This window comes from Phascolarctos cinereus, unplaced genomic scaffold (genome assembly GCF_003287225.1).
Source record: "Phascolarctos cinereus isolate Bilbo 61053 unplaced genomic scaffold, phaCin_HiC Scaffold_1;HRSCAF=81, whole genome shotgun sequence".
Classification (NCBI taxonomy): domain Eukaryota; kingdom Metazoa; phylum Chordata; class Mammalia; order Diprotodontia; family Phascolarctidae; genus Phascolarctos; species Phascolarctos cinereus.
Window position 1 is genome coordinate 286,118,891 of NW_027555514.1, and position 20,726 is coordinate 286,139,616.

Below are 20,726 nucleotides of genomic sequence, written 5' to 3' on the forward strand. Positions count from 1 at the left end.
TGGATGAGAGCCAACCAGCACGGCAGCACGCAGGTCTACAAGAGCACGGATTCTGTAATGAACAAACCTGCAGGAACCTTCCAAGTCAAAGACGAAATTGTGCTCTGCATGATGTTGGTGGCAAGCATTTTAAAAGAGGCTAATTATTTAAATAATTCATCAATTATGGTACAAATGGAAACGATCATTAATCATCGCTCCTTTTACTTTGATTAAACAGAACTGCTTATTCCCCGACGATCCTGGATCTTGGAGACGGCAGGGACTTCGCTCATCTTAGCTTAACCCCTACGTCAAATAAGGATCCCGTGAGCATGACGATGACCAGGAAGATGGCGGCCTGGGTGTGTAACATGACTGGGAGTTACCGAGTACTTTTAAAAACAATCCGTCATTTAACACCAATGACAATCCTGAGAGGCGGACAGCACGAGTGTTATTCTGCCCATTTTAAAGATGAGAAGAGGAGGAGGGGAGACGGAGCCAAGATGGCAGAGTAAAAGCATGGACTCGCTCAAGCTCTCCCCCAAACCCCTCCAAATACCTGTGAAAAATGACCTGAAACAAATTCTAGAGCAGTAAAGGTGAGAAGTCCGGGGACTCACCCAAGGTCACATAATTAACAAGCAGCCTCGCCAGGACCAGACCTCGGGTCTTTGGATTCCAAACCCAGGGCTGTGGCCACCCCTGGCTCTGGGGATCCAAATGTCCAAACCAATAGTCTACCGTAGGATCACGACGGCCCCAGGGCCAGCCTGCCGTCGGGAAAGGACGACGGCCCCACAGCCTGCTAGTGATCCGCTGACTTCCCGAAGACGACACGCTAGGAATGGGGCCCCAGGCTCTCGGGGTTTCCACTTCTGAAACGCTGTCTCTCTGGTAAAGGATGAAAACAAAGGAATCGACTCACCCGCCGCCAGCTCTTGCCACCACAAGCACTCTGGCTCCCCAAGCATCAAATGGAGCCAGTTTCCAGGCCAACTAACGAAGAGCTCAGGGCTCTGTGAGGGGAGAGCCAAGGTGAAAACCAACCAGGCCTATCACCGGCCCAGTCCAAACAAAGAGAGTGGCATACAGCGCTGGCCCTTTCAGTCACTTGTCCAAAATGAACAAATGACCCCAGGCCAACTAAAAAGAGAAAGCCTCAGCGAGTCATCAGCATGCTCATCTGCCTCCTTCTGAGCTAGGGAAATCCCAGACTGCTCTCCGGAGAAGAAAGGTGCTAGCTCCTGACGCAGTAAAGCAGGGGAAACACCGTAACACCTCGAGAGCACTTCCTGCGGATGAGGAAGATTATTCCTCGTGGCGAACCACGAACATGGCCACCACAGAGCTCGAGGGAGCGTGATGGCTCAAGAACCGGCCCGGGGGAAGTCGAGAAACTCAACTTCAGCCACTGATGAGCTCTGGGGAAAAATGGTTTCCTTGTCATCCCATCTGTCAGTTGGGAAGACGCCCCACCACCCACTCCTGTCTCTACAGCGTCTGGAGGTCCACTGTCCAGGCGCCATCCCAGGCGATCCTCACACCACGCCTGGGGGACGAGGTCTTCTCGCCTCCATTTCATGAGGACGCGGAGGCTCTGGGATGCAGGAGGCAGGTTTTACAGGCAGTCCTCTGACTCCAAGGCCGTGGTCTCAGCACCACACCACCCTGCCTCTCAAGAACACAGGCACTGTCTACGTCACAGGGCTGATGTAGGGGGACCAAACGAGAAACTGGCCCCTGCAAAACGGGCACATGTACATCCCTCCCCAGAGGCAGAACCATTTCTGGTCTCTGCAGGCCCAGCAGTTGGCACACGACAGGCACGGCATGAGCATTTGGAAATGAACTGCCAGATGAATCCATTCCTCAGTGTCTCTACTGGCAACAGCACACCCCAGCCCAACACACGTCCCAGGGTGCTTTCAAATGGACACATCACTTGACATACAGTTATTAGCTCTTTTCAGTTCCACAACCCCCTTAGCACCTGCAGGTACTCTCCTCCTAAGACAGGTGGGGAAACTGAGGCTCAGAAGCAAGGCGACTTGCTCCTAGTCTCCCAGCTAGGGGGTGTCAGAGGTAGGATTCAAATCCACGTCTCCCGATTCCCTGCCCCATGCCTCCTCCTGGATCCAGTGAGATGCTGGGACGGATGGCTGGCTTACATAAACCATTCCCATTTCCCTTCCAAACACAGGCTTGTCACGTATTGCTAAAGAAGGGCAGACAATTCAAGCTGCTAGACTAGAAAGCATGAAACCCAAACACAAGCTGGCCCGACTCACCAAAGCGTCTTGGAAGCACACGAGTTGATGAAACGCTCCCAGAGCTGTGGAGGAGAAAACATTCTTGTTATTTATGACGTGAGTAGCAGCAATCTGGCTTTTCCCCTGTCTATCAAAACAGGGCCGCCCCACCTGTCTTCAGCCCATCTCCCCAAGCTGCCCGAAGCGTCTGGGTAAGCAACCCGGTGCTTCAGGAAGATGCCCCTCCAATAGCATCAGAAAAAGTCATTTGCCCGTGGGCCAAACTACTTCATCCCTCAGTCGGGAAATGGTAGGACTGGAAAGCACCTCAAATTCACTACGTCCACCCTTGAGTGTTACAGATAAAAAACCTGCAGCCCAGAGGACTGAATGACTTCCCCAAGGCCACACTGTGAGTAAGCTATGCCTCAGCCTGATGGACCTCCCATTCAACCAGAACACTCAGAATCCCCCAGAGAGAAGTTTTCATCATTATAGGAAAGCTTAGCATGTCACGTCTTTAAAAAGTTGGACGTATTATCTAGAAAATCTTCCTGGGTAATAATTATTATTACTATTAACAACTCCCATTTCTAGAACATATTTCTACAGAACACTTTCTCTGCCTTATCCTATGAGGTATATCACTGAAGTCTTATCCCTAATTTACAACTGAAGATTGTTTTAAAAGGATGGAAGAGATCTGGGCGGAAAGCTGATGGCTCGAGAGGCTTGCTATTAGGGACAAACTTGGGAAGAGCCCAGCCAGTTGGGGGAGGGCAGGAGGGGATCACAAGGAGGGAACGTCTGATGGGCCTTCGAAAGAAGAAATGACTTCAAAAGGGAGGGCATGCCTGGAGAAGGGAATGGCACAAGCAAAGATTCAGAGGTAGGGAGGCCTGAAACTCACTAAAGGAACATAAACAGTTCCCCTGAGCTGGAATCTAGAGACTCCAGGAAGAGAATAAGTGGGACATAAAGCAAGAAGGCGAGGCTAGGGCTAAGTGTCTGGCCCAGGAATCTGTACTTAACATAGTAAACGATGGAAAGCTGTGTTGGGGCTGGGGGCAAGGAGGTGGCAAACCCACTACCAGGCTTCTGTGATAGTGCCCTATGAGACAAGACAGACCAGAGCTAGCCAGGCACCTCCAGCAATGGAGAGAAAACGAAAGAACGTAACTTACATTCTGGAAGACCAATGCAGATGTCCAAGCCAAGGGAGCAGGGGAAGAAGAAACACAGACGAGGGAAAGAGAGACAGAGAAAGGGCAGGAAGGGAGAAAGGAGAGACAGAAACAGACAGGGGAAGGGAGAGAAGAAGGGAGAGAAAGACAAAGACGGAGACAGGCAGGCAGGCAGGCTTGGGCAGCATCTCCACAGATGTTAGAACTGTTCCCAGAGTGGTGGATTCACAGAGGGAGAGAGAGAGAACATGGCTGCGAGCTGAGAGCCAAGAAGAAAGCCTTCGGGGAGCACCTACATTTCAAAGTCTGGACAAAGGAAGCCAGGAAACCTAACGGACGGTCAGGGATGGAAGGAGGACCAGACCAACAAGGAGCATTCTAAGACAGAAGTCAAGGAATGAGAAGCAGGCAGAAGTGGAAAGGCTTCCACACCTCAGCGACCCCTGCCCAAGTGTTTATTTTGCAGATAAGCAAACTGTGACCCAGAAAGGGGAAATCCCCAAGGCAGACGATGCGAGTGTTATTGTCCACATTTTACAACTAAAGAAACTGAGGCTCAGACAAGCTCAGTGACCTGCCCAAGATCATTCCTATCTCCAACCCAAGTGGTGCAGGGCCATTAGTACCTCCCGGCCAGCTATTGCAAATACAGGCTGTAGACAAGAGTGCTACCAAACAGGCTAACAGACAGCACCCTCAGCCCTGAGAGGACAGGGAAGGCTCTCCAGGGAGGGACTGAAGATGTTTCCCAAACAACCACCAGGAGATGCCAGAACAGCAGCTAAGAAGGCCGGGGCAGAGCAGGCCCGACCACGAGACTGGTGCAGAGGTCTGATCTCCTCCAGAGAGGCCCTGCCCAGCCTACGTTACCGCACACTGTTAGCTCACAGGCAGAACTCTGACAATGACTAATTTTGGAAATAATTTCAGAATAAGATGACCAGACTAGGCCTGAAATCCTCCAGAGGGCAGACTGCCACACACACTCATTAACACACTGACCCAATAATGGTGGAGGAGGAAGGAGAGCACAAAGACAGTTCTCTCCTCCTTTCCTTTTCCTCTACTCTCCCAGCCCCACTGTCTACATGATGACTCACTCAAAATTAGAAAGCTCATTCCTCTTTCTGTGCCGAGCTATTCGTCTCAGTCAAAATTACCCAACTCATCTGAAAAGAAGGCCATAATGTATTCCAATTCTGCCACTTTCTAGCTGTGGGTCCTTGGGCATGTCAGCGCGGCCATCTGGGCTTCCGTTTCCTCACCTGTCCAATCCTGTGATCACTCCTAAGCCCTCCAACCTATCCTGGACACAGACTCCCGGAAAAGACCATCCCCACGACTCACAAGGCCCTGTGCTTGGGGACAGTGCCAACAGACAAAACCCAAACCATCCTCCCCCTCCAGGTATCTTCTGGGAAAATGTCACCTACGCTTAGCCAAGTGGAACCCGAAGAAACTGGGAGACTTTTCAAACTTGCTAATAAACAGCCTTCTCCCTTTGGGGGGATGAATAAGGCCGGACAAAGAGAGACAGAAACAAACAGGTAAAAGCCTATTAATTCTGAGTCTGGGCAAAAAGGACAGGCACCGAGCCTTTTCCAGGGGACTTTACAATACAAAGGAAGGGATGGAGAGGGGAGAAAACAAATACAGAAAACTGAAGAAGCTTCGTTTACATAAATTTAAGAAAAACCATGATTAAAGCTAGGTGAGATCCCTAGAACACTGAAAGCAGGACTGTTACTGTCTAAGGGGGGAGTGCTAGAAAAGGGAGAGGCCAGATTTCAATGACAAAAGCCCCTAAAGTTTAGAAAGCACTTGAACACTTGCAGAGTGTTTCACGGCACCTCATGTGATCTTCACAACAAGCCTACAAGGGAGGGTCTATGAATGCCCTCATTTTACAGATGAGCAACATGAGGCATGATTTGACCTCAGGTCTTCCTGACTCCAAGTACAGAACCACTGTGAGACATTCTTGACTCTTTTTTTTTTTTTGTATCATGAAGGCCGCACCCCCCCCGCCCCCACCTTGGGCTGTCTGGGGAAGCCTGGGAACCCCTTCTCAAAATAACGTCTTTCAATGAAAGTAAGACACACAAGATCACAATGGAAACCAGTTTCACTGAAATAAAGATGTCATTTTGTTCCCATTCAGGGTCATGAATGGGTCCCCCCACCCCTCCCCCAGCTGCTCGCCCTGGCTCAGGGACTGATCCTGAAATCCCCATCAGCAATGCTGCTGTCCTGTGGCTCCACCAAAGGGCCCGGTGAGAGTTCCCGAGGCCCAATCGGCCTAGACCAGAGCTCCCCCTGGGGTCAGCATCTGTGGATCCCTCAGATCCTCTGGGGCCCTAGCCCACTCCACCCTTCCACCGACAGCAAACCAGCCTGGGCCTGCCCAAGAAATTACTGTGGATATAGTTTACCTTTAATTTATATTTAATGTCCTAGGTCATGTCAAAAACCACTTCTAAAGTCCTTACTATGTTCCAGGCAGCATGCGAAGTGCTGAGTATATAAACACAAGCAAAAAGAAAGTCAGACCCTGCCCTCCAAGAGCCTACAGTCTACTGGGGAAGACGCCACACAAAAGGGACCTGAAAGGGGAGAAGGTGGAGATACCAGGTAAGCTGGCAAAGTCTGAGGAGTGAAGGCTGGCCGCTGTGGGCCATCCCCCACGCGGGGCTTCTGGGAAGAACTCACCAATGGGAAGAGAGGGCCATGTACAGGCTGTTGTGGCCCAAAGAAGCACCTTGCCGGCAGGTGCCACTTCATTATACCCCTGGTTAAAGCCTGCAGAAATGAACACAAGGGCATTCAGGGAGGCCTCCTGGGGACTGGCCACATGTGAGCAATAGCTTGGTCTCTCTACCCATGCATTCAGCAGGCCAGGTTTGAGAGGACTGGGGACAGGGTCTGGACAACACTATTAACACCGAGGAAAGCACAGGGTTAGGCTAAGAACCACAGTTACCACCAATACAATATAAGGTCTTCAAATCCTCCATCAGCCCGCACTTCTACTGAATGTGTATGGAGATAAAGCTGCCAGCGTGTCCCCCAATAACTACCAGGTGGTGCCAAGGGAATGTCAGCTTTGGTGGGGAGGGCTGGAAGGTGGGGCTGCCCCTCCCCCCATTTCCCTCTGGGTCTCACTTCTCTCCCTTGATGGCGTCCCCCCCAGCCACATGTGACACTCCCAACCCAAAGGAGTGATTCTCAGTTCCTTGTTTTGAGAGTCTACAGCCTGGCCCCCCCCAGAGCAGCCTCCCCAGATCCTGCTTCTTTATTATTCCTTACACTTGTGAAGAGAAAGAGAACAAGCTTAGGAAGGCAAACTGAGGAAGAGGAGGAGGAAGAGCCCCATTAAGAGCTGCCTTTTGGAGTACGCACACCAACTCCATCCTTCCAGAAGGTCCAGAACTTTGCTCGGCTTTTCAGACTTCATGATTTTTTAAGTTTTATTAATTTAATTTTTTAAAAAATCTGTATACAAAGTATTTGTAGAAACCTGACAACAACACTCTCAGAGTGGTGAAGGTGTCCTCCGGTAGAACAGGACCCACATGTATAAAAATATTTATAGCAGCTCTTTCTGTGGTGGCAAAGACCTAGAAATTGAGAGCGTGCCCATCCATTGGGGAATGGCTGAACAAGCTGTGGTATATGAATGGAATGGAATACTATTGTGCTGTAAGAAATGATGAACAGGCTGACTTCAGAAAAACCTGGAAAGACTTGTATGAACTGATGCTGAGTGAAGTGAGCAGAACCAGGAGAACGTTGTACACAGTAACAGCCATGCTGTACGATGATTAATGTTGACAGACTTAGCCCTTCTCAGCAATGCAAGGATCTAAGACATCTCCAGAAGCCTCGTGATGGAAAATGCGATCCACATCCAGAGAAAGAACCATGGAGTGTGAATACAGATCAAAACATACTATTTGCTATTTTTTCTTCTGTTTTGTTTTGTTTCTTCTTTCTGGTGGTTCCTCCTACTAGTTCTAATTCTTCCTTACAGCATGACTAATGTGAAAATATATTTAATAGGAATGCATATGTAGAGCCTATATCAGACTGCAGGTTGTCTTGAGGAGTGAGGTGGGGAGGGAGGGGGAGAAAAATTTAAAACTCAAAAGCTTCTGGAAGTGATTGCTGAAAACTAAAAATTAATTAATTTTTAAAAAAACCTGACAACTCAGACGACCCCAAGTCTATGGGCCTGCCCTCAGGCAAGGTACCCCAAGAGGCAGCCAAGGAAGAACCCTGGGCCTGGAAGCAGGAAGACCTGAGGCCTAATTCTGCCTCAGACACCTCCTAGCTGGGGGCTCCTGAACAAGGCATTGCCTTGCCTCAGTTTTCTCAACTGTGAAATGCAGATAATAATAGTCCCTACTTGAGGGTCAAGTGAGATAGTATTTTTAAAGCGCTTAACAGTGCCTGACACACAGCAAGCACTTAATAAATGCTTCTTCCCTTCCTTCTCCCTTCCCTGGGCCTCAGGTGCTCTTCTGCAAAATGGGGGGACTGAGTCAGATCTGTGGTTAAGAACCCCTCCTTTTAACATATAAGAGGCCAAGCAGGTGGAAGAGGGTGGAGAAGAGCCAGTCACTGATAACGTGAGACAGACTCCATTTCCTGAGCACTGACAGGGCTACCAAAGGGCTCTTCAAACAGCCTGGGGAGGAGGCTCCATCATGAAAAGCCCACTCCATGGCAGACGAACCACAGGCACAGAATCTCGGAAGTGAGAGGGCCAGGGATCTACTTGTCCATGCAGATCTGCCCTACCTGGGGCTCAGAAAGGGAAGAGAAGGGGTTACAGCTGAGCCCTGTGACCAAGGAAGGCAGCCTTGCCATTCCATGATCCGAGAAGTTCACATTGCCAGCAGCACGGGAGCCTTCTCTTCCTGCACACGTCTTAGGACACGTTTTCTGAACTGACTGTGCAGTAGCTTCATTCCATTGCTCCCAGCTTAGGAGTGACCCACTCCTCCATGAGAAACAAGGCCTCCCCGGACCTACTCAGGCAGCACAAGTCAATGGAAGCCCCGCAATGTTAAGCAGAGAAACTGTGGCTTGAGGGGGGGATTCCCAATGGCTGTGAAGGTGGTGGGCATGGAATTCTCTGCCTAAAAATGCACTGGCCACTTAACTGGACGAGGTCCAATGAATGAATGAATGAATTGCCTGAGCTACACACATTATGACCCAGTTCTGCTGAATAACTCCCAGAGCCACCTTCACTGGTGGAGGGCTCCAGGATGGCATGGCGAGCCCCTCTCCTACACACACAACCCTGCTCACCAGACCCTCGGCAAGGCAGGGAGTGTGAATGTTATCATCCCCATTTTACAGATGAGGAAACTAGAAGACTTGCCCAGGGCCCAGGTCAAACCGGGGCCCTCCACTGGTCCTTATTCAAACTCATTAGCCTTGAGCACCAAAGAATCCTGCCCCTTTGAGGCTTCTCCCCAACACGAATTTCCACCCACCCTACCGCTCTCAAACATTAAAACCACTATTTTACATTTCCTATTTCTTCATATTCTTCCAGTGGGAAGAAGAATCCATCTTCTGGAAAGGTTTGGAATTTCAAGATGAAAGCGATCTTGGAGATTATCTCATCCAACATCTTCCCCAGGGCAGAGTCTCCCTTCAGCAATCCCACAGAGAGCCAGGGCATTTTTCTAAAGGTCCTAAGTTCCAAAGAGCACATTCTACAAATTAAGTCACATGTGACTCTCCTAGCCCTGCTGCCCTGTTGGCTGAAATCCTGGGGCTAAACCCTGCCACACCCTCCCAGGGATTCCACAGAAGTCAAATCTGCTGCATCAGCCTGAGTCCAAGGTGCTCTGCGGTCAAGTCCCTGGGAAGCCAGCCCGCCAGCCTTCACATGCTCTTTCCCTATGCTGGCTAGACTGGGCCGCTCCTCACTCATGAGGCCATCCTAGCAGCTTCCTTATCATTCTGCCTGATGCTGCAAATTCCTCAAAAATGACTTGCAAAACCCACATCAAACATTTTCCCCAGCGCTTTCGATCATGCAATCGTCGATGTCCAGCAGACGACACGGCATCAGCGCTCAACCCTTCCAGGGGGGTGGTTTCCCAAGTGCTTCCCTCCAACGAATCAGGAGCATCTCACCCACGCTGCAGCCTCTTCTACTCCCACAAACTCCCTTATTCATTCAACCAACCAAGCCTTCAACATTTGCTATGGGCAATGCTGCACCGGTCTGGGAGCGAGGCCACGAGCGGGACAGCATGCTTCCTGGGCCCGAGGAGGCTGAGGCTTGGGCCAGCCTAAGCCACCTCTTCTGACTGTGCCCCTAGGTCGAAAGGCTCTGAAGGCAGGCCTGGGGATGGCCTGGGTGCCTGTATCCAAAGACTAGCCCAGCCAAGGCTGGGGGCATCACAGGAACACCCCAAGACCGCCTACTAAATAGAGAGGGCTGCATCTGCAGCTGGGGACGGAATGCCCACAACAAGGAAATCCAGGGCCACGAAGCACTGAAGACACCCAGAGGGGAAACGGCTTCTGGGACCAGGCTTCCCCACGAAATCCCTGCCAGTGGGGGTGGGGACAAGACAAGGCCGCAGCTGAACTGGGCCCTGGTGACTGCCATCACACTGGTCCAGGCAGAAGGACAGTTTAGGACACAGGGTCAGCAGACTCGGAGCTGGAAAAGGCCTTCAAGGTCTTCCAACCCTTTCATTTTAAAGAAGAAGAAACTTAAGTCCAGCGATGTTAGTAAGGCTTCCCGAGGGAGAAATGGGTGGCGACATGTGTCAGGAGAGGCCGCCACCCAAGGTCTGGGCAGACCCACAATTCCCCCTGTCCAAGGTCCTGCCTCGGCAAAGGTCAGGATGAAGCTGGGCCCTCGTCTGAGAGAGGATCCCAGCCTAGGCGCTACCTCAAATGGAGAAACATCCTCCCAGGACCTTAGCTCAGCAAGGAGTCTCAGAGCACTCTTGTCTGCCGGAGGCCTTCACACCTGAACTTCCATTACCCTGCATTCTCTTTGTTTCTTCACTAAAGCTGCCCCTCACTGCCTGCTCATGGGGTGAAGGCCACGGGCCCCTGGGCTCCCCAAGGCCCGTGGAGCCCAAGCTCCAGCGTGACTGACCCCAGCTGAGGCCCAGGAACCCGGTTTGGTTGGTGTTCTGAACATTTTGGTAGCTTTGTTTCAATATAATTCATCTCTTCTGTAATCCTATGTACTTTAAGGAAGTCCTCTTCCTAAAGCATAAACCTGGCCTTCTCACCCACTGCCTCCAGGCTGGATGAAAGGCTTGCACTCTGCACACCTCCTGCCCTCCCTGCAATCCCAGCTGCTCCTCCCAGAAGCCCCTCGGCTCCCAGGTGCAGACATTTCCCTGGCTCTCCTCCAGACCTCCTCCCCTCCCCTCCCCCTCCCAGCTCAAGCCCCAGCCTCTTACAGGAGGAGGCCTTTCCTGTCCCCCTCAATGCCAGGACCTGCTCTCTGGTGACTGTCTTCTACTTCTCCCACCTAGAACTTATTTGTTTTCATGTTGTCTCTCTCTTTAAGATTGTGAGCTCCTTGAGGCCAGGGCCTGTCTTTTGCCTCCTTTTACATCCCCAGAGCTTAGCACAGTGCCTGGGTCATAAGTGCTTATGACTGACTGACTGACTGACAGAAGGCGTGCCTCAGTTTCAGCAGACTCCAAAGGGCGCAGAAGGCCTGGCTTCACCCATACATGCAATGATGGTCTGCATGTACACCTTGGGGAGGTCCAGCCCCACCAAAGAGAGGCAGCAACAGGCAATACATTCCCCACCCCCCAAGTCTAACAGGAACCAATCACATGAGCGGAGGATGGACACTCCCCAGGGACGTCACTGATTCTGGAAGAATTAACCAATGATAATTCTTGGGGTCCGTTTCTCATCTCTGAGGACAGGGATGAGGTCTTTTTCCCTCTTGCTAATGTCTGCTGAATTAAACTGATGAAGGAAAGGAAAACACAAAATCTGAGGAACAAAAGACTCTTGAGGCAGTAGAGGCACCGTGCCCAGAGTGGGCCTGCCAGGAGTCCTGCGTCTGCTCCAAAGTCTCTGTACAACCTTGGAGAAGTCAAGTGCCCTTCTCCCAACCTCAGCTGCCTCCTGTGTAAAACGAGGAGTGGACCAGATGACCTGAAGGTGGGCAGCTTCGTCAGATTCCGACCCATCTCCAGCACGAACCTGCCATGGGGGCAGCCCCACAGAAGCCCTGATGGCACACACACACATCCTAATTTGAATTTCTTTCCTGAGGCCACCTGCCTGCCATTTTCTCACCGTCCTTCTCCCAGCCTCCACCTCGGCCCCCAGGGTCTGGCATCTGCTGACCCACCAGGAGTCTTCAACAGAAAAAATGTCTTCTGGGAGCTCAAAGCACAAAGTCATTTCTATGTCAGAAAGTCAGAAAGTGTCAGAAAGAAGTACAGGTTCTCTTCCTATTTTCACTTGCTTAAGCCGCCCCAAAGACATGTCCTCCCAGGGAAGGAAGTAGGCAGAGTCACCTTCTAGCAGGATTAACACAAAAACCCCCAACATTCCCCCAGCTCCTTGGCCAGTTCCCACCGCCCTCAGCACCTGACCAGAGCACAGCATAGCAGCATTTCTTGAAGTCACTAGAATGAAAAATCCACGCTCTAAATCACAAAATCACAGAAGTAGGAAAGATCTGACAGATGACCTGGTCACGCGCCCCCCTCATTTGATAGAGACAGGAAATAAGCTGGCTGAGGTCTCCTGCTGAGCAGGAAGGAGAGCAGAGCTAGGCCTCTTCCATGACAACATGTGGGCAGGGAGTATGACGGAGCACTTACAGAAATGTTCCTAAGAGGAAGATTTCCTAGCACAAGTGGAAGAGGGGGAACAGAAGAGAGGAAAAGAGTGTGCAACACTGGAAAGAGAGCTAGACTTGGAGTCACAGGCCCTGAATTCAAATCCTGACTCTGCTACTGACTAGCTGTACTATTTGTGTGACCTCAGGCCAGTCACTTCAGCTCCTGGGGGCCTCAGTTTCCCCATCTCTAAAACAGGAGGGTTGGACCAGATGACCTATAAGGGCCCTCTCAGTTCTAGCTCTGATTCAGTGTGACCGTTTGTGGTGGACATCCTCTCAATTCATATCATTGCTACTGAACACAGTTGGCTTCCTCCTTTTCACTCCTTAACAACTAGGTTTGGGCAAAAGCATCATGCTGTGATGGAGGGTTGCCGGCCACGCAGTCAGAAGACCTGGACCCAGCGCCCTGAAGGCTCCAAGTCACCATTTTGTTTCATCTGCAGAACTGGGACACCAACCCATCCTGCCGTGTAGGACGGGTTTGTGTCTGCAATCATATTGACGTACGATATCCACGTGACTCACTATCTCTGATCTCAGCCTTGTCATCTGTAAAACAGGGAAAACAATCTAACTCAACGCATGGAATAACCCTAATCAGAAAAATGGGAACACACGTACTGAGGGGACAGAGACAGCGACACTGAACGGACGCCCTTCGGTCCTGCCGCCTCACGGGCCACTGGGCCTGCGTCACTTTGCAAACTGACATGGGCCGCGCCAGCATTCGCTTCACTCCCCGGAGCCTCTTCGGCACCACGGACATCGACAGATCGGTGCTGTTTACTCTACAAGACTAGCGGGAGAAGCGACTGCAAGAAGGCACAGGAAAGCCCTCTTGTAAAGTAAAGTGTGAGGAAAATGTCAATTATTAACAGAGAGCAAGTCACTCGCAAGTGTGACCTGAATTCATCTAGTCAACAAGACTTTGCTGGCGCTGAGCGCCTCACCTTTCCCTTCCTGGGCCCAAAGGATTCCTACTTCTGGGCATCTCTCCCGCTGAACAAGCCTGCCTGGGGAAGGCCAGGCGTGAAGGGAGGACAGTGGAGTCCCTTCCACTGGTCCACAGTCCTTCCTCAGCTACCTTTGTTCCCCTTAGTGGAACAAAGTCTGGGGAGTGACTGGTCTTGGAATTACCTTCTCTTGGGCAAGTATCGAGATTTTTATTCCCTCCACCCTCTAATGCACCCTGAGGCCCCACTGCCACAGCCCAGAAGAAGGCACATGTATGCTTAGAACGCATTTACACCAACAAACAACGTTCCGGAGGATCACTGGAGGCGGCAGGACTGCCTTCCAAGAGTCAGGGGCATGGGCTGTGACCCGGATCTGGCGTTGATAGCGCCATCCACTGGGAAGGAGACAGGAGCAGTGCGGGGATGAGCTCCCACCAATGGGTGGCTGTCCCCACGGCCAGATCCCAGTAGTCTGGCATCCCAGTTTTTCTTGGGTATAAAGGAGGGTTTGGTGGGGGGGAGAGAGCAGAAAATGTTAAATCACAGGAGAACAATAACTAGGGTGGAGCAATCGGACCTTTGCCCCCCTCCCTCAATCAGCCCAACAGGGAGCGGAGATGCGGGCAGTTCTGCCAGACTCATCACCGAGAGCAAGAACAAAGAAGGGGTGGTGGCTGCCCAAAGACAAGACAAGCCCAGGCCAGGCACAGAGGGACGACGGCTCTATTCCCCTTCCCAGCCTATGAAGTGCCACTCCCCAGAGACACAGAACATAAATTAGAAGTTGCAAGAGGCTGGAGAGAAAGACTGTCCAGTCCAGATGAGGAAGCTGAAGAAAAGGGATCTGCCCAACATCACACAGGCTGAGAGAGCAAACCCTAGTCCCATTTTACAGGAAAGGACGTGGAGGCCAAGACAGTGCAAAGAACTTGTCCATGGTCCCCCAGTTGCGCCATATGAGTTCCAGATGCAGGCCTTGATCGCCAATGCTAAGGCTCCCACTCTCCATCAGTAACAATGGATCCTCCGGGGCCAGTAAGAGGACTCTGAGCAAAAGCCGAGGCGGGCTCTGAAGGGAATGAAACAAAAGCCAGGCAAGGCAACACTCAGCTTTCTTTCCTCCTGACTCCCTGAGTCACGCGGGCTTCTTTCGGTGGGAGAGACTTTGGAAACCCGACAAGAAATCCTAGTAAAGAAAAGCTGGCGGTGTCACAGATCCTTGGTCCTGGGGCTGATCCCTGTTGTCTCTGCCTCTTGTGTCCACTGGCAGGGGCCATGACGGCCCCCCTTGCAGGTATCAAGAGGACAGGGAAGTGAGCAGGAAGAGGTGAGGGCGGGGGGGGGGGGTGGGAGAGCTTCCATCCAGCACACCAGGCCAGAGAAAAGGCTGCTCCAGGTCCTGGGCATTCACTGGGTGCTAAGTACTACACCGAGCATTGGGGAGGCCAATGGACAAGGGGACTCAGCCCCTGCCCTCAAAGAGCTTCCCCTCTAACTGGGGAGTTCAGCTGCAGGGCAGACTTCTGAGCCCAGCAGTGAAGAGGCTGGCCAGACCCAGAAGCCCTCAGATCACCTAAGTAGGTCAGATGGCACTGACAGGGAACTTCAGGGCAGAGGCAGGGTGGGCAGCAGGAACTGGAAGAACTGAGGGGGCAGGGGGAAGGCCTTGTGGTCCTCCTCCACCTCTCAGGAGAAACAAGATTCTTTGTTTTCTGTTTTGCTTTTTTTGGTGAAGCAATCAGGGTTAAGTGACAGGCTAGTGTCAAGTGAGGCCATATTTGAACTCGGGTCCTCCTGACTCCAAGGCCAGAGCTCTATCCACTGCACCACACAGCTGTCCCTAAGAAACGAGATTCCTGACCGTGGACTTCATGATGACTCTGATAATGCTAGGCTGTTCTACTGGGAAAGCAGAAACAGCCGTGGGTTCAAATCTGGACTCTTCCTACGTGTGACCCATCTGACCTGGGGGAATAGGCTTCTCTCCTTGCTGGGCTTCCTCACTCTAACCAAGGAATGATGGGGGAGCCGACCAGACTTTGGCCGAGTTCCCGTGAAGATCTAAATTCTAGGATCAAAGGTGCAGATTCGAAGTTTCCTGAAGGCAGGGAGCTTGCCTGATTTTCTCTGTACATCCCCCTGTAGTGGTCAGCAGAGGAGCCAGGGCCAATTAAATGACTTTGTGATTGATTAATTAGCTTTTCACAGAGAAAAAACAAAACCACTCTATTCCTCAGCACTGCAAACCTCCCCCTTCACCAGGTGGCCCACCACCTTCTTAATGGTGACCCCTCCCCCAAGGGGAGGACCAGCTGAGAGAGTAGGGATCTCCATTGCTAGGGCTCTCTCCAAAAATCATCGTCAAAAGGAAAAGAGGATGGCCCCAAACTATCTCCAGCTCCAAGCTCATTAAGAAATGGATGGACACAGTACAACATGAGGACAACCATCCCTACCTCCAAGGAGCCTATATTCATGGCCACGAAAGTACATACACACATACATGTCAGGGAATAGACGGCACAGCCCATGAGACTGGGAGAGGGGAGTCCGGCAGGAGGAGACACATGAGCTGAGCCTGGAAGGGGCAAAGGATTCCAAGAGGCATGGCAGCATTTCTGGCCTGGGAGGAGGTCGGCATGGCTGCACCAGAGGGGGGAAATGGAGCAATGTGTATGGAACAGAGGAGAGTATAATTCATCCTAGGGAAGATAGGGTAACCAGTCAGGCCTGGGCTTTGGGAATACACTTTGGGAGGGAGCTGTCTGACACGCAAAGAAAGCGGGAGCCAAACACGAAACCAAAAAAAAAGTACAGGATGCACAGACACACTGGGCAACAGCAAGACAGGCATTGTCTGTGGATTCATTCATTTCACAAGTGTGTGTTAGGTGTCGAGTCCAACAACAAAACCAGTCCCTGCCCTGCAGGAGTCTGACATTGCAGTAGAATGAACACCACTATGATGGTGCCGGCCAGAAAAAGATGAAGCCCACGAGCACAGGTGAGCAGGTCGTCTTCTGAGGGGGAACACACATACAATTCCTTGCACTGACTACAATCAGCATTTTTTAGAAGAAAGGAAAGAAGGAAAATGGGCCCAAAGGGGCCCACACTTTGGAAGGGCTTGTAAAGGGACAGGAGCAAAGCACTGAAGTGGTTGTCTGTTAATTCTCTGGATTCTGCCTGGTGACAGCCTAAGGCTCTGGAGAAGACTTGGCCTCTAGTTTTATACGTTTATCTCATAGTTTGTGCTGATGACTATTAAGTCTATAACAAAAAATCTTTTTAACTGGGCAGGAGTATGGATGGTTCCCCTGGATCTATCACCACTGCTGAAGGAAAAACAGTTCCAAGGACAACCTATTATTGATCATGAATCACTGTTACCATCTTCATATTAAGGGCAATAAAATATTCATCTGCTGTTTTATTCTAAAGTCTCCAGGGAACCCTGCTAAAAATACTAATTTCCAAAGGACTTAGCAAGACGCCCAAAGTCAGGCCATTTTAAACTGTTGTGGGTCAATTCCTCATCATCTGAATCCCCAGTTCCTCCTTTCCCAGTAAGGACTTGAGATAAAGGTGCGGCCTCTGCACGGAACCTGAGCACAGGAAAGGCTCCTCCAGTCACTGGCTGGGCAGTAATCCTGGACAAACGACCCCCCTCTGGCTGTTTGCTCATCGAGGAAGCGATAACAACTAATAATAACAGCTAGCAATTATAGGTTTGCTTTAAGGTTTGCAAACTGCTTTACAGATACCTCATTTGATCATTACAACTACCCTGAGGTGTTGTTATTATCCCCACTTTACAGACTGGGAAACTGAGGCAGACAGAGTTGGGTAAGGCCAGCAAGGATGGCAGGCCACACTTGAACCTTCCCTGCCCCCCACTCACTCTACAATGCCCTAGAGGTTTCAAGGCAGCAAAGATAATAATATTCGCATTTTCTACTAAGGATATTTTGGGTGGAAAGGGAAGTAAAACTCCACCCCAGATGTCCTTATTCTAAACCTAGCACAGAGGTGGCCTCAGCCAGGAACGCCAGAGTCCAGTCCTGCCTCTGACAGTGGCTATGGGCTCCAGGCCTTTTTAGTGCCCTGGAGCAGAAATCCATCAGCCTTCCCTGGTAAAGGGAGTTTCCTTAACTGGGAGCTCTCTATAACAAGAACACAGCCACTTTCGTCCCTATCTCAGGCATCCATTTCTCCATTCCCCAAAATGCAAATGAGTAAAGGATGGGAGTAGACGATTCTCCAGAAGAAATGTCAGCTATCCACAATCATATAAAATGCTTCCAATCACCAACACTAATAGAAACGCAAATTAAAACAACACTGAGGTTCTGCCTCCCACCCACCCCCACTGGCAAAGGGCTACCTGAGGAGGGGTATGCTGCCCTGGTCAGTGGAGCTGCAACCTAGAAAGCCACTTGGCCTTCTACCACCAAGTCACATGAATGGGCACTCCTGGGAATGGAAACACTCCCAAAGAGACCAGAGAGAGAGGAAAAGGCTTCAAGTGCACAAGAGTGTTTGCAACAGCCCTTCTGGTGGTAGCAAAGTACTGGAAACTAAGTGGCTGTCCGTCAGCCAGAGAATGGCAGGATAAATCTATAACTGTCATGGAACATTACTATGCTTTAAGAAATGATGAAAGGGATCATTCAGAGAAACCAGGGAAGATTTGTATGAACTGATACGGTGAAGTAAGCAGAACTAGGAGAACTGATCCAGGCCTACAAGACTGTAAAGGACAACTCTGATGGGGGCGGGGAAGGGCCAATGACCATCACTCTCAGAGCCTGAAATGCGCTTCCCTCTTACCAGGGAGATGAGGCCCAAAGGCTCAGATATGGCCAAGGTACCAACTGGTTTTGTTCCCAGAGAGGGCTTTTCACAAGGAGAGGTTAGTATCAAGGAGTGAGGGTGGAGCAATACTCACACTCTCACACACACACACACACACACACACACACACACACACACACACACACACACACAAACAAGGCATCAAGGAAACAGTTAAGAGACACAAGGGAAGAAGCCAAGGAAGGTCAGAAAGGGCCACACAACCTAGCTGCACCAGCTCTGAAGCTGCATTATAAAGCAGCAATCATCAAAGCTACTTGGTACTGGCTAAGAAATAGTGGTGGATCATTGGGAATAGGTTAGGTAGTCAATGACTATAGTAATCTACTGTTTGATAAATCCCAAACCTCCAGTTTCTGGGATAAAAACTCACTATCTGACAAAAACGGCTGGGAAAACTGTAAAAGAGTAGAGTATGGCAGAAACTAGGCATAGACCAACATCTCACAGGCTATACCAAGAGAAGGTCTAAATGGGTACATGATTTAGACATCAAGGGTGATACCACAAGCAAATGAGGAGAGCAAGGAATAGTTTACCTGTCTTTCATGACCAAGCAGGAGATAGAGAACATTATGAAACACAAAATGGATCATTTTGATTACATTAAAATAAAAAGCTTTTGCACAAACAAAACCAATACAACCAAGATGAGAAGGGAAGCAGAAAGCTGGGTAACAATTTTTACAGCCAATGTCTCTGATAAAGGCCTCATTTCTCAAATATAGAGAGAGCTGAGTCAAATTTATAAGAATACAAGTCATTCCCCAATTGATAAATGGTCAAAACATATGAACAGGGAGTTTTCAGATGAAGAAATTAAAGCCATCTAAAGGGATAGGAAAAAATGTCCTAAATCACTATTGATTAGAGAAATGCAAATTAAAACAACTCTAAGGTACCACCTCACACCTATCACATTGGCTAATATGACGGAAAAGCAAAATGATACATGTTGGAGAAGATGTGGGAAAAGTAGAACACTAATGCATTGTTGGTGGAATTGTGAACTGATCCAACCATTTTGAAGAGCAATTTGGAACTATGCCCAAAGGGCTACAAAAGTGTGCATACCCTTTGACCCAGTAATAGCAATTCTGGGGCTGTATCCCAAAGAGATCACAAAAATTGGAAAAGGACCCACATGTACAAAAATATTTATAGCAGCTGTCTTTGTGGTGGCAAATAACTGGAAATCGTGGGCATGCCCACAGTTGGCCATATCTGAGACTTTGGGCCTCATCTCCCTGATAAGAGGCGGGAAGCTCATTTCAGGCTCTGAGAGCTATGGTCATTGGCTCTTCCCCACCCCCATCAATTGGGGAATGGCTGAACAACCTGTGGTATATGAATGTAATGGAATACTATTGTGTTATAAAAATGATGAGCAGGCAGACTTCAGAAAAACCTGGAAAGACTTAGATGAATTGATGCTGAGGGAAGTGAGTAGAACCAGGAGAACATTGTACATGATAACTGCCACACTGTGCAATGATCAACTATGATAGACTTAGCTCTTCTCAGCAATATAATGATTCAAGACAATTTCAAAAGATTCATGATGGGAAATGCGATCCACATCCACAGAAAGAACTATGGAGTCTGAATGCAGATCGAAGCAGACTATTTTCACTTTTTTGTCTTTTCTTTCTCATGGTTTTCCCCTCCTATTCTGATTCTTTTTTCACAACATGACTAATGTGGAAATATGTTTAATGTGACTGTACATCTATAATGTATATCAGATTGCTTGCTGTCTTGAGAGGTGAAAGGAGAAAAATTTGGAACTCAAAATCTTACAAAAATGAACGTTGAAAACTCTCCCTATGTGTAACTGGAAAATAAAATAAAATAGTATTAAGTAGGGGTGGGGAACAAAGGGCCACACACAGGCAGGACCACGTTTGTGCCATGTTCAGTGGAACGCGTAAAGAAGCTTAACACAACAGAGTCACAGTCGCGTTTACAAGCCTCATTCTGCTCTTGGTAAATGGAAATGTCCTTGTTTGTCAAGGTCATCATTTCCGGAAAGGTTTTCATTCAATTCAGTGGTTCAAACACTGCCCATGCCTAACAAAGTCCAACCTCAAGGTGAATCAGCCAAGAAACTGTCCCAATGCCTCGTCTATTCCAGCACAAGTAGCATGAAAGTGATGTGTGTTAACACGCATTCGCTTCTTCCTAATGAGGCACGTCACACATCCCAAAACCCGATGCACTTTTCTGTACTCAACAGACCAGTGGCCAACCCTCCAATATTCTCTCCCCAAAGAGACACAGACCCTGCTCAACTCGATCAACCTAGATCACCCAAGCTGCTTCCACACCCCAAATGGAGCCCCAAATGGCCCAGGAAATGGATCAGCAAAATGCCAGGTGACTTTGAGAAACAAGAAAGGGGGAAGTACAAAGACAGGGGCAGGACCATAGAATGGCATTTTCCCTAGCACAATGCCAAGCCGAGCTTTCACCAAAACAAGCCCTCCCAGAAACAAAGCTGCATCTGCATAGCTCAGGTTTTATTTGTGGAAAAAAAACCAACAACAACAACTTTAAGATGGGTCCATGACACCCAGCCACAATCAATAATATTTTCTATACAGAAGCA

General features: G+C 49.7%; 1 protein-coding gene across 5 annotated transcripts in view; it reads right to left on the bottom strand.

Annotated features, from left to right (window-relative positions):
- The window catches only part of PACSIN2 (protein kinase C and casein kinase substrate in neurons 2), a 163,337-nt gene that overhangs the window by 118,903 nt on the left and 23,708 nt on the right, over nt 1–20,726 (bottom strand). For 3 of the 5 annotated variants that reach the window (XM_020982800.2, XM_020982798.2, XM_078147776.1), the window contains exon 2: nt 2,274–2,317. The exons of the other annotated variants lie outside the window; for them this stretch is intronic. The gene's annotated coding sequence lies outside the window, so the exon portion shown is untranslated. The remainder of the gene's footprint in view (nt 1–2,273; nt 2,318–20,726) is intronic. 5 annotated transcript variants of the gene reach the window in all.